This window comes from Anolis carolinensis, chromosome 3 (assembly GCF_035594765.1).
Source record: "Anolis carolinensis isolate JA03-04 chromosome 3, rAnoCar3.1.pri, whole genome shotgun sequence".
NCBI classification, from domain to species: domain Eukaryota; kingdom Metazoa; phylum Chordata; class Lepidosauria; order Squamata; family Dactyloidae; genus Anolis; species Anolis carolinensis.
In genome coordinates, this window is record NC_085843.1 from 240,334,123 (window position 1) to 240,346,524 (window position 12,402).

Genomic DNA, 12,402 nt, shown 5'->3' on the forward strand with positions numbered 1-12,402 from the left:
GTGATTTCCCATTGCATTACAAAAGAAGAAGAAACTAAGGAACATCAAATGAAATATACAGAAGAAACTGTGAACATGTGTCAAGATGCACAAAATATGTTGTTGTTGTTGTTGTTGTTGTTGTTGTTGGTTGCCCTCAAGTTTTTTCTAACTCATGGCAATCCTAAATATAACCTATTGTAGAGTTGAGTATCCCTTTGGAGATACTGGGCTTTACCCTCCAATGCCGCTAATCTGGAGTAGACCTGAAGCACTGATCTTAACTAGACACCATTTTGGGGATACTGGGCTTTCCTCCCAAACTCAGTACACTCTATTGCAGAAGTCCAAAACTTAAAAAGCTAGCAGGTTAGCAACTTCAAAAGCCAAGAATACTACAAAGAAAAAATGACAGGAAAAAACAATGATATTTTGAAATTTTGATATTTATAATGATTAAATTAATTTTAAAAAATTACCATGTCAGGATCACGAAACAGGATTTTGTGAGAGAAATGTCAATGGTTGGTAGTAGTCCACCCACAGGAATGCCCCTTAGTCCACATCACTGAAGCGATTCAACACGGTCAAATTTGACAACGCCTATCCCACATGGTTGTTTTTTTTTTTTTTTGCTGTTTTCTCCAGTTATATTCCAATTCCTGAGCTCAGAAAAAGATCTCTGCCCACCTTCTTTCCCCTCGGACCTTTGAGACACTTCCCTGATGATTTATAATGGGTGCAGACAGGAAGTTCCCCTACATCATTGGATGGGCTCCATCATACATCGTTATCTTTCTGTTTTAAGTGTCTAGAAAAGTGTGTGTGTGTGTGTGTGTGTGTGTGTGTGTGTGTGTGTTTGGGATAATGTCCTAAAGTTTCATGCCAGTTCATTCCACAGTATTTGCAAAGAGCACTTAACCATGTTTTAGTTGTAAGCAGAAACATGGTCAATATGTGCTATTATTTGCTTTTTTAGACAAGCAAGTACTAATATAGATCAGAGTGGTTTATCCTAATAAATTTGGCATTGAGACATTTTGCTACTATCAGAGTTGTTAAGACCTTTCACATTTTTCATTTGATTGGCTACAGGAAACATTAAAAATGTTTTCAATTGACTACCTTTCTACGCAGCTGAATTTTTAAATTATGTATGCTTCTTCTACATGTTTGTAACACGGAGTTGAGGCTTAATAAAATAAATTTCTTATTCTTGTTATTACTGCTGACCTATAATTTAGGATTGACCAGCATTCCTCTCTGATTTCCTTGCTGTATTGAATTATCCCACTTTTTTTTTAATAGTCGCTTCAGTTTCTAGCACAGAACAAAGGAAAGAAAATGGCATTTTGTTCTTCATGTCTTTCATCAACGCACCTTATTTTCATATTGTGCTTTATTCAGTGCACATAATGGCATCCCAGATATTGGCACCCACTGCTCATAGAAATGCACCTGAAAATATCAATTAACAAGCCAAATGTCCTTGGTCCCTCACAAAAAGAAGACAAATGTGATGAGAATAGCAAAATTTTTCAAGCCACTTGTTCATTTTAGTTCATCTTAAGAGGCTGGAACTATTTTCAGTTTCAGTTGTTTAGACAAAAATAAGAATTTCTGCTTTATTATGGCATGGCTGAACAGATGAAATATACAAATAATTATATTTGGCTCTTTTTCTCTTCACTTTTGGGATTCAAAAATGTGGGGTTCTGGACCTCAGCCAATAGGATGCATATTCCTTACTTCCTGTGTTACTGTGAAATTTGAAAAAGACGATCCAGTTGGATATGTTATTTATTTACTTACTTTATTTATGTCCCACATTTCTCACCACAGGGACTTAAGGCAGTGAACAACCACACAATCTGGTCACAGTGAAAAACAAAGCAAATACAAAATAAAAAAACAAACAAACAATTAAATCGTACTGTGTGGATAGAATGTCATCCTACCATAAAACCAACAACTAGGACTCAGATGATCTGAGGAGTTGCTATGGCCTCATCTGGCTATTAACACTTGTCTATTGTACTTCCCACTGAGCTTCATCTTGCCTACCTGCTTTCCTCCAGGGTGCCAACTTTGTCATTAAACAGACACAAAAGAAGAATTATACTTTCAAAGTGTGACAACTACGCAGCATACTCAACAGGGATGTTGTATTAAGCAAACAGAACATGCACCTTAACATAATAAAGAATAGAAAGTTGGAAGCTATATTTATGTCTGTTGCAACAAACCCAACAAAAGAATCAATGTGATGCCACAAAGGGTTATGGATAAAGTTGTTTATTATTTACCTTTATTGTTTAGCTGTCTTAAAAGAGGCTTAGTTTGGTGTTTTAGGCTCACAACAGCTTATTACTGAAGTCAGGCTAAGTAGAAAATGACTTGCTCCAAATCAACTCTAATAAGCTTTATGCCCAAATAGATCTTAGCAGGAATTTGAGCTAAGCAAGGATGCAGGGGGATACCCCCTTATAGGAATGAAAACTGTGATCCTTTTCTTCTCTAATGATAAATGAGAAACCACACACATTACCCACTGTATGGCAAGAAGTGTTTTGCTGTTGTTTTTGTCACTCTTGGACATAATTTGCAATATTGTGAGACTAATTTTTGGTACTTTTCTGGAAAAGCACGACATTTAAAATTACAACTGTGGGTTTTTATGTGAAATATTCAAAAAGAAATTTGATGGGTTATTTTCATTTTTGTGGAAATTAGTATGATATTTATTCTATTGTTGTTGTGTGTTTAGGTTCATAATAAGGAAAATAAGTCATAGATATGTTTGCATAAATTGCCCAAGGTGAAGCTGTGCAGGGAGAAACCCTGCATCTCACTCTCATGATCAAGGTGAGAGGTCTTCAGGAGGCTTAAGAATTCTCAATGAGCTGTTTGGCTTCTCATGACAACCTTTATGGGTGCATCTATACTGCAGAATCAATGCGGTTTGAAACCATGCCTCAATGTTATGGAATCCTGGGAGGTATAAATTGGTGAGGTACCAGCACTATGTGACAGAGAAGACAAAACACTGAGTAAAATGGTTAAAGTAAACAGTTCTGGTCCAGCTTACCTGTCCAAATGTATCTCCCTATACCAACCATCTCGGAGTTTAAGATCTTCTGGGGAGGTCCTACTCTTGGTCCCGCCTTCCTCACAGGCATGATTGGCGGGGATGAGAGACAGAGCCTTCTCAGTGGTGGCCCCTCAGCTGTGGAACTCTCTCCTCAGGGATATTAGATCAGCCCCCTCCCTTCTGATCTTCTGTAAGAGATTGAAAATGTGGCTTTGTGACCAAGCCTTTGGAGAACATGTGCAATAGACATATATGGAATGATGTACAATGACTTGGGAATGTCCTGGATTACGCTTTTGGATTACATGATTAATTGTGAATGTATTGTTAATTTTTTTAAAATTGTTTTAATCTATTATATAATTTTCTTCTAATGTCTATTTGAACTGTACACTGTTTTTAAGGCATCAAATATTTGTTTTGTTGTGTGTTTTCCGGGCTGTATGGCCATGTTCCAGAAACATTATCTCCTGACATTTCACCCACATCTATGGCAGGCATCCTCAGAGGTTGTGAGGATGCCTGCCATAGATGTAGGCGAAACATCAGGAGAGAATGCTTCAGGAACATGGCCATACAGTCCGGAAAACACACAATAACCCTGTGATTCCAGCCAGAAAGCCTTCGACAACACATCAAATAGTTGCCTGTGTGTAAAGCTGCCCTGAATCCCCTTCAGGGTTGTGAAAGGAATGATAGAAATGTTGTAAATAAATAAATAAAACTAAAGTTCTCAATGTTGCTGGGATAATTTTTTCAATGTCATAGCATCCAGTGTCCTCTCCTTCTTCTGGGGCACTCAAAGGCAGATCTATCCCATCCAGATACAGGGGAGGTTAGGCCGCATTCAACTTAAAATCCTCCCTATATCCTTAAATTCTACTTATAGGATTTTTCAGGTATAAATGTGACTAGATCTATCCCTTTTCCCGTGCTGTATTCACTACAACACTAACCTTTCTTTTTTCCACTGCAGGAAAGAGGACTAAAGCACATTCAAAATGGCAAGTAGAATGATCTACAGCAGAACTTAATATATCAGTCTTTTCTACAGGGATGCTGACTCCTTGAGTATTTATAAAATACAGAGTGCTATAGACTGTTAGTGACTTTGACCAAAGAAAGGGAAGAACTGTATCTGGAGCTACAAATTGGACTATAAGATAAGAGCTCTCCTGTAATCTATATGCAATTAAAGCCTCTATCTCCCTTTCTGTAGCGACAAGGTTATTGCTCTTCTATAGCTGAGCAGAGATGAATGAGGCTCTGGTTTAATAGCCTTAAGATTTACGACATGGTTCTGGCCCAAATATTACGGGAGGAGAGCTCTCTTGGTGAGATATTCCAGCTGAACAAACTTGATATCATTTCCCCTTTCCCTTATTTTTCTGGGTCTGTGTTATTTTGGTTAGTGTTGTTTCCAACAGTAGACACTGGTGCCATTTGATTATTTCTTAATTACCACTGTCATTTATATTCTCCATATGGATTTCATTGGTGGATCCAGCCTTACATTTCACAAGAAAGAAATGACAACGGGGGAAATGAAATGCATACACAAATAGCGTTAACCAGTCAATCAAATTCATATGTTTACTACAAATCAGTAAGAGCATAATTAGCCCTGAATATCAACCTATACAATTCACAGTTTATGTCAGAAGGTAGACTTGTAATGTTTCTAAATCTCTACAGCAGCAATTCAACCACAGTCATTTTGGGCAATGCTACACAAACTCATTATGCCTTTGCACATTTCCAGTTGCAGAGCAATTGCCTCATGGTATTTGATGGTGAGACTGCCCCATAATATCTCCCAATTGTAATAAACAACATACAGGGGCACAGAAAATCCCACAGAAGATGGGATTTACTATATACCTGTATGCTGGCTGCTGCACCAAAACTGGGACATATGTATCCCCTTATCTTTCCAAGGAAGGCAAAAGATACTTGTTCCACACTCTAGCTGAAGAATTCATGGACATTATCTAAGCCACTGCTTTTTAAACTTTGGGTCCCTACCCCAAATAGAGTCATCATAACTGAAAATGGGGGTCATTAAAAAATGGCAACAGTAAAATGTTTCTGAATGCCAGATAGTGGCTGCTTTTGACATTTATATGAATCTATTAGCAACAACAGGCAGTGTTTATAGTGGACTCTGAAAAAGATGCCTCAACTGTACTTCATAAAAAAGGAAACTTAGTCTGTTTGGCAAGTCTTCCAAATGCTGATTTATTATCAGCAAATGTTTGATTTTTATACCTATTTTATATATCTATATATTCAGGTTTAATGAAAAAATGTATTGGGAGAAAAGGGGTCTTGAGTGAAAAAGTTTAAGCAGCCCTGATCTAAGATTATACCTTATCACTAGATATCAGATTGATTACAGTGGGAAACAGGATTTAGGACAACAAAAGCCTTTGGTTATCAAATCAAAAGGTTTCTTATTATATCTTTGTGCAAAAAAGACAGAAAATAACTATATTCAGTTCAGCAGTATGCACAGTATAGAGGATGGGCTTTTTTTAACAATAGGGAGGATTTTTCAAATTGCCAGAATTGCAGAGGTTTCTATTTCTGCTGCCACCAAATATGTAGATATATGTAGAGGATTTGAACTCGCCCTTAGTCATTGGCTATGTTTTTATTTTGTGATGTTGTGTTTTTATATTTTTGATGTATTAATTTATTGTGACTGGAATTGTATTTTATACTGTTGTATTTTATTGTATATTGCTAGGCCTGGTCCCTATGTGAGCCGCCCCGAGTCCCCTTGGGGAGATGGGGTGGGATACAAGAATAAAGTTGTTGTTGTTGTTATTATTATTATTATTCCCAACTGATTGAATTCCAAAGACCAACTCCTAACTGACTAACTTTCAAAAGCTAACTGCTCACTGGCTGGATTCCAAAGCCTAACTGAAAAAAGAATGCTATATCTTCCAACTGTCACTTTGGCTTCACCCATCTCCAGTTGCTAAGCAACTTCTCATTTGCATTCAGCCAATCAGATTGCACCTGTGGCAATGGCTGCTTGACTGCTCCTCTCCCTTGCTCTGCTGAGCTGTTGCAAGTTAGGCCTACAAAATGGTTACACGCCAGTCCTATGAGGTGGGCCACATACCAATCTTGTAAGGTAGGCAAGATCCGTTACACACAGCAGATCCTTACAGCACTGGTATTAGTCAATCATGGCACTGGTATTTTTGGTTATGCATGTGCCATATCAACCTAATGGGGAAACTAAGGCAGGAATATGCAGTGAAATATCTTCTAAATCAACAACCAGAAATAGTTATTTGGTAGCTGTGATAGTTCTTCATGTGAGCATCTTGTATGCAGATAACTGTTTGTCTGGAATGAAACAGAAGCTGCCATGCTAGCAGAGGAAACATTTTCATGAATGTATACATGGAAATGTGAATTTGAGGCATGACCTTCATCAAGATGGCCAAATAATTGCTTTTGGGTGGTGCAATGAGGGCACAAGAACTGTGATCTTGTTATTCAAAATATCATGTGCCTGGTCGCTGAAATTTAATCAATGAACCTTATCAAATTGATCAAGATTTCTTGGAAGTTTAACTATATGAGATCTAAGGGTTAGTAGGACAGTAAGATTTGTTTTAGTGACACTTTTGTCACACTCTAATAGCCATTTAAGAACAGATGCTCAAAGTGGTGAAGCTAGCAGAACAAACAATAGAAGCCCTTTAGAATGGCATGATATTCCCAAGTGAAGGACATATCTCCATCTGAAGTGTTAGTTTCACCAAGTTTTTACTGGGCACCTTTGTTACCTATGTCCATTTTCATTTTTATTGCAAATATTTATGTTTACAGCTGGGTTGAAAATGGTCTCTTTGTTTTCTAGATGCATTTGTTTTTAGTTCCCCTTTCCAATCTTGTGTTGGTTTTCTTTACAGCAGTGTTATGACATATTGTTATTTTTTGCTTTTTCAGTTGGCTCCATGTTTTCTTACTGATATCACTATCTAAGTAAAACATGTTGATGTAATATGGTGGCATCACCATACAGCCACTGCATAATCCTGATGGATTTATGTATGTTTAATGTAGGATGTTCATACCGATTGTTCTTTGATTTTGTTTCCTTCAGTGATAAGGTAGACAAGCCAGTGAGACATTAGCTACATTTTCCTGTAACATAAACCTGTTTTCTGAATTATTTCCTCTCTTTCTAGTTTGACACCAACTGTAAGTAGTTCTCTATTTTAGTTCTCTATTATAGTTCTCTATTATAGTTCTATATTATATTTGTTTGCATTTGACTATCCATTGTTGTTGATGTATGCGTTCATGTTGATTCCAACTTATGTTGGCCCAAAGAAGAACCTCTTGGGGGGTTTACTTGGCAAGATTTGTTCAGAGAGGGTTTGCTTTTGACTTCTTCTAAGACTAAGACAATGTGATTTGTCCAAGGTAATCCAGTGGGTTTCCTTGACTGAGCAGGGATTCAAACCCTGGTGTCCCAGAGTTACAGTCCAACATTGAAACACTGAAACAATGATACAACACTGGCTCAAATCCCTACTCATCTGTAAATTGCTCCCACTGTCAGTAGGTTTCCTTGTCTGAAAAAAGTACTCCATTTCTTTTTTCTTTTTCTTTTAAGAAATGAGTGTTACTGTGATCCACTTTTGCTGCCTCTGCTGCTACTGCTGCTGTTGTATACCTTTAAAAGTTTCTGACTTATGGCAAACTAAGAAAAACCTATTATGGCATTTCTAGGGACTGAGAGTGTGTAATGTGCCCAAGGTCACCCAGTGGATTTCCATGATTGTGTGAAGATTTGAACCCTGGTCTTTGTTGAATGCTCAAACTCCTATGCCACATTGGCTGCCATACTATATTAGTTAGCTAGAAGTAGCAGAGTACAAAAAAACAAATACATTTTAAATGTCATCAGGAGAATTTTTGTGCAACATTAAAATAATGCTACATATTTTGACTTTTTGTGTGTGAAAATGTGTTGTTTGTCCATCCAGCTACAGAGATATAACCAACTATCTCTCATCTGCCCTTAACCTCTTCTGGCTACTCCATGTCTCTCTCTGTGTGTGTCTGCAAGGGCACAAATGGAAACTGAGTCTCAAAGGATAGGGGGTGTCGTGTGAGCTAGAGAGTGAATTAATAATCCAAAATGACAATCAAAAGATATAGGCTCCTTGTGTGCTAGTGTATGTTTCTAGTAGTTTGCCAGTCTATATATTTGCAATATACAATGTGTTTAAACATTCTAAAATTTTCAGTGAAACCTAATATTTGACAAATTATAGATTTGTTTAAAAATTTTTTATAACATATTGAGACATATTGAAATACCCATTTTTGTTGGGAATGTGAAAGGGGTAGTTGGGAGGATTGTTAAGTTTGGAGGTGACACCAAACTGGGAGACAGAACATCTATGGAACTTCAGAAGAATAGTTCAGCAAGGTGATAAAAACCATTGAAAATTGGGCCAAATGTAATGGAATGCATACACTATGTAACAAAATTTGAAATACATTTATTTTCCTGGTTAGAGAGTGTTATTCCTGTTTAACTGTGTGGTACTACATACTTTGAAAGTAGTTGTTCTACTCCGGAAACTTAGTTTTTGTGGCTGCCACAAACTATGTTGAATTGGTTGAGACTCTATAAGATATTTTAATAATGTCTTATGTAAGTTAATTTTTTAACTGATTTATAGTATATTGTACAGGTTTTATATGTGTGTTTTATTGTAAGCCGCCCTGAGTCCCCTGTTGGGTGAGAAGGGCGGGATATAAATATTGTAATAAATAAATAATAAATATTCATTGAAAAACTATAGCAAAATGGGCTGCAGGATGTTCTGCAAAAACAATTTTTTTTGCAGTTTAATAAACTTTTTCCATGTTTTTATGATGGAACCAATTAGGAAATTACATTTATAACCCAGGAACAAAAACTGTGTTCCATAGTAATATCAATAGAAGTAAATATTAGATTATGCAATGCAATAATGCAATACCTGATTCCTTTTTTTCATCAGTGGTCACCTCGATCCTCCCAGGAAAATCTCCTATACGTACTGGGCCCTAGGGAGGTACACCTGGAAGCTACAAGGTGTAGAGCCTTTTCGACCTATGCTCCAATTCTGTGGAACTCATTGCCTCCATATGTTAGAGCAATGTCGGAGTTGCGACCTTTTGTAAAAGCGCTCAAGACTTGGCTGTTTGGTTGTGCATTTAAGTAAATCAGATCTAATTTGCCAAATAGTCACTGCTGAATGTTTTTATGTTGAATGTTTTTATATTGTGGAATGATATTTTAAATTGTAAGTCGCTTGGAGCACTCTGGTGGAGAGCGACTAATTAAGAAATAAAGTGAAGTGAAGTGAAATGAAGTGAAAAGAAAAAATAATATGCAAAAATTGAGAATGGCAGTTTGAAATCAATCTAAGGGTCTTCATAATCTAAATGCTAAACGTGCATCAAGAAACTTACACAGAAGCGAAAATACCAATCCAATCCTAGTTGGCAACAACAGAAGTATAGCATCCAGATCAGAGGAAGCAATAGTAATACCTATTCTGTTCGCCTGAACTCATCTGGAGTGTCCATCACATTTTCAGAAGATGCCAGGAAGCTTAAACACACCCTGAAGAAGGTGATAAAGATGGCAAATAACCTGGAAACCAAAACCCATTGAGAATTGTCGAGGGAGATGGGTATATTTAGCCTTGGGAAGAGAATACAAAGAGCTGGTATGATAGCCATCTTCAAGATGTGAAATCAATGTTTTCTGCTGCTTCACAGGGTAGGACCTGAACCAATGGATTTTAATGGTGAGAAAAGAGATTATGACTAAACCTTAGGAGGAACTTCTGGGTGGTAAAAACTGTACAGCAGCAAACGGATCACCTTGGAACAGAGGTTTGATGACCACATATTAGATATTCAGATTGGCAGGGGGTTGGACTATATTGTCCTTAGGAATCACTGCCAACTGTACAATTCTACTATATAGCAATAAACAGGATTTTTTTTTTAAAAAAAGAGCATTTTAATATCAAAATGGTGCCCTCCCAAGAAAATATTTCTACTCCAGCTCTGAAATTGCCATGTGTAGCTTGAATATTGAACAGGAGAATATTCGGCACAACCCTATAAATATTCATTTTATAGAACTGATCTATTCAGTGAGGAAACAAAAACATATTATGATAAATGTATCATGTAAGCATGCAAATAAGGGAATTGTATTATAGGATGTGCTCTCATTTTTAAAAAAGACCCAGAAATCACATGGTTTCATTCAACTACATGATGTACCATTTTACATTCTTAATATCCCAACATATTTTTTTTAATTTCATGATTAAGAGCTGTACTACATGTTCAGGAAGGAAAATGTTTTCCTGAACATGGAATGTGGCTATATATTTTCTTATAGTCTTGGGCAATGTCTGTGTCTTATTTGGAGATGCATTCTTGCATCTGTTTTGCATTTTCAGTCTCTTGGGCTCTTTTAGCATCCCCCTTTCCCCTGCTGTTTGTTCAAAAAGACAGCCAATGGGACAATATGGCTTTTCCTTGTATTATTCATCGATATCGAGAGCTCTCCCAGATTACACCAACTGAGGATCAGACCCAAAGATTTCAAAGTGCAGTTTTCAGCATTTTGTGTTTTGGTGCAATGTTGAAAGGAGAATATGCTATAAGTCACACCACTTATTAACGTCTTCAATTTGCATAAAATGCATTTTCACATTGAGAGCTGGCCTACCTCAATCCCAGTGGCATGTGCTGGTAATAGGATTTCATTGTCTCCTGGTTGTTTTGGAATCTCATCTTTGCAGAAAGAGGCAAATTCATTTTGGATTAAGCTTTTGTTCCTTTCTATGTCTCTTGTGGGAAAGCTAAATTTGTTTTCTAATGCCATTACAAACAAATCTTTGTGTAGAGGAATTATCAGGGCACCTGTTTCTCCATTTAAACTCATTTAAAAGTAAGTTCCCTCCCTTCAATATGCACTTCTTTGACATTGTCTCCCATGGATTTCTGCATTTATAGTTCTTTTCTGTCATTCTCTTGAATTCTGTAATCCCTTAGCATCCTTTCTATTTTTCTGTTGTGTTATAAATGCAGAGTACACCAAGAACATGGAATAATTATTCTTTGCAATATAGTATTAGTCTAAGCTTTAAACAAACCCTATTGAGGTCTAGATCATGGGAAGCCCCTCATTTGTTCCTTTATTACTTTATCATTTTTTTTTGTTAAAGATGCATGTTTTGTGAGAAGGAAATTTAGTTCACAAGAAAATTCAGACCCAGATACCAAAAGATATACAATAGTAGGAAGAATTGTAATCTAATGTTGTTGGATTTTAACCTAAGATATTGTGCATTTACTTTCCCTAAAGTTGTGGAAAATAAGAGAGACGCAGTTCTTTTCACCAAGTCTCTTCTCATTCTTGTCATGTTTCCATTCCAGAATTTGGGTCTTCCACACAACTGGTGCCACCAGAAACCAGCAGCAAACATATAGGGACCAACTGTTTGAAGAATATATGGCAGCCTTCTCTCCCAATTTGCTGTTGTGTACCTTCAAGTCATTTCTTATTTATGGAGATCCTATGGTGAACCTGTCAGGGGTTTCATTGGCAAAATTTGGTCTGGTGTGTGTGTGTGTGTTATTTTTGCCTTCCTCTGAAGCTGAGACAGTGTGGCTTACCCAAGGTCATCCAATGGGTTTCCAAGATTGAGCAAAGATTCAAATTCTTTTCTCCTAGTGACCCAATCCAACACTCCAACTACTAAATCATGTTAGCTCTCTGTTTGTGACTGCCTTGGAAAGCTCAAAAGGACCTCATAGATCTCTAGGTTGCATCAGGACAATCTTGTTCTATCCACACTCTTCTTTTGCCTAAAGGGAAGGAATGAACATCTCTATATGCTTGCTTAATGAATATCAGAATTAATTTGGCCTTATTGTACAAACTATCTTCTTCTGTCAGCAAAGGCTATGAAAGTGGTATGGCAAACTGGAAAAGGAAAGATAAATTGTCTGTAACATTTTACAATGTTTTATGCACAGTTCTTTCCCTTAATAATCTGTATTTTATTTTAAAAAAACAAAAACAAAAATATGCTTTTAGAATACACTCATAAATAATGTAGATACATGTTCATATTTAAATCTATTGAGTGTGTGCTCACATTTCAGTATGCATTTAAACATGCATTTTCTTTCAAAATATATGTTTAAAGGTGTACTTTCTTTCACAGTGCACACATAAAGGCTTACTTTGATGTGTTTAAGGTGCTAAGTGT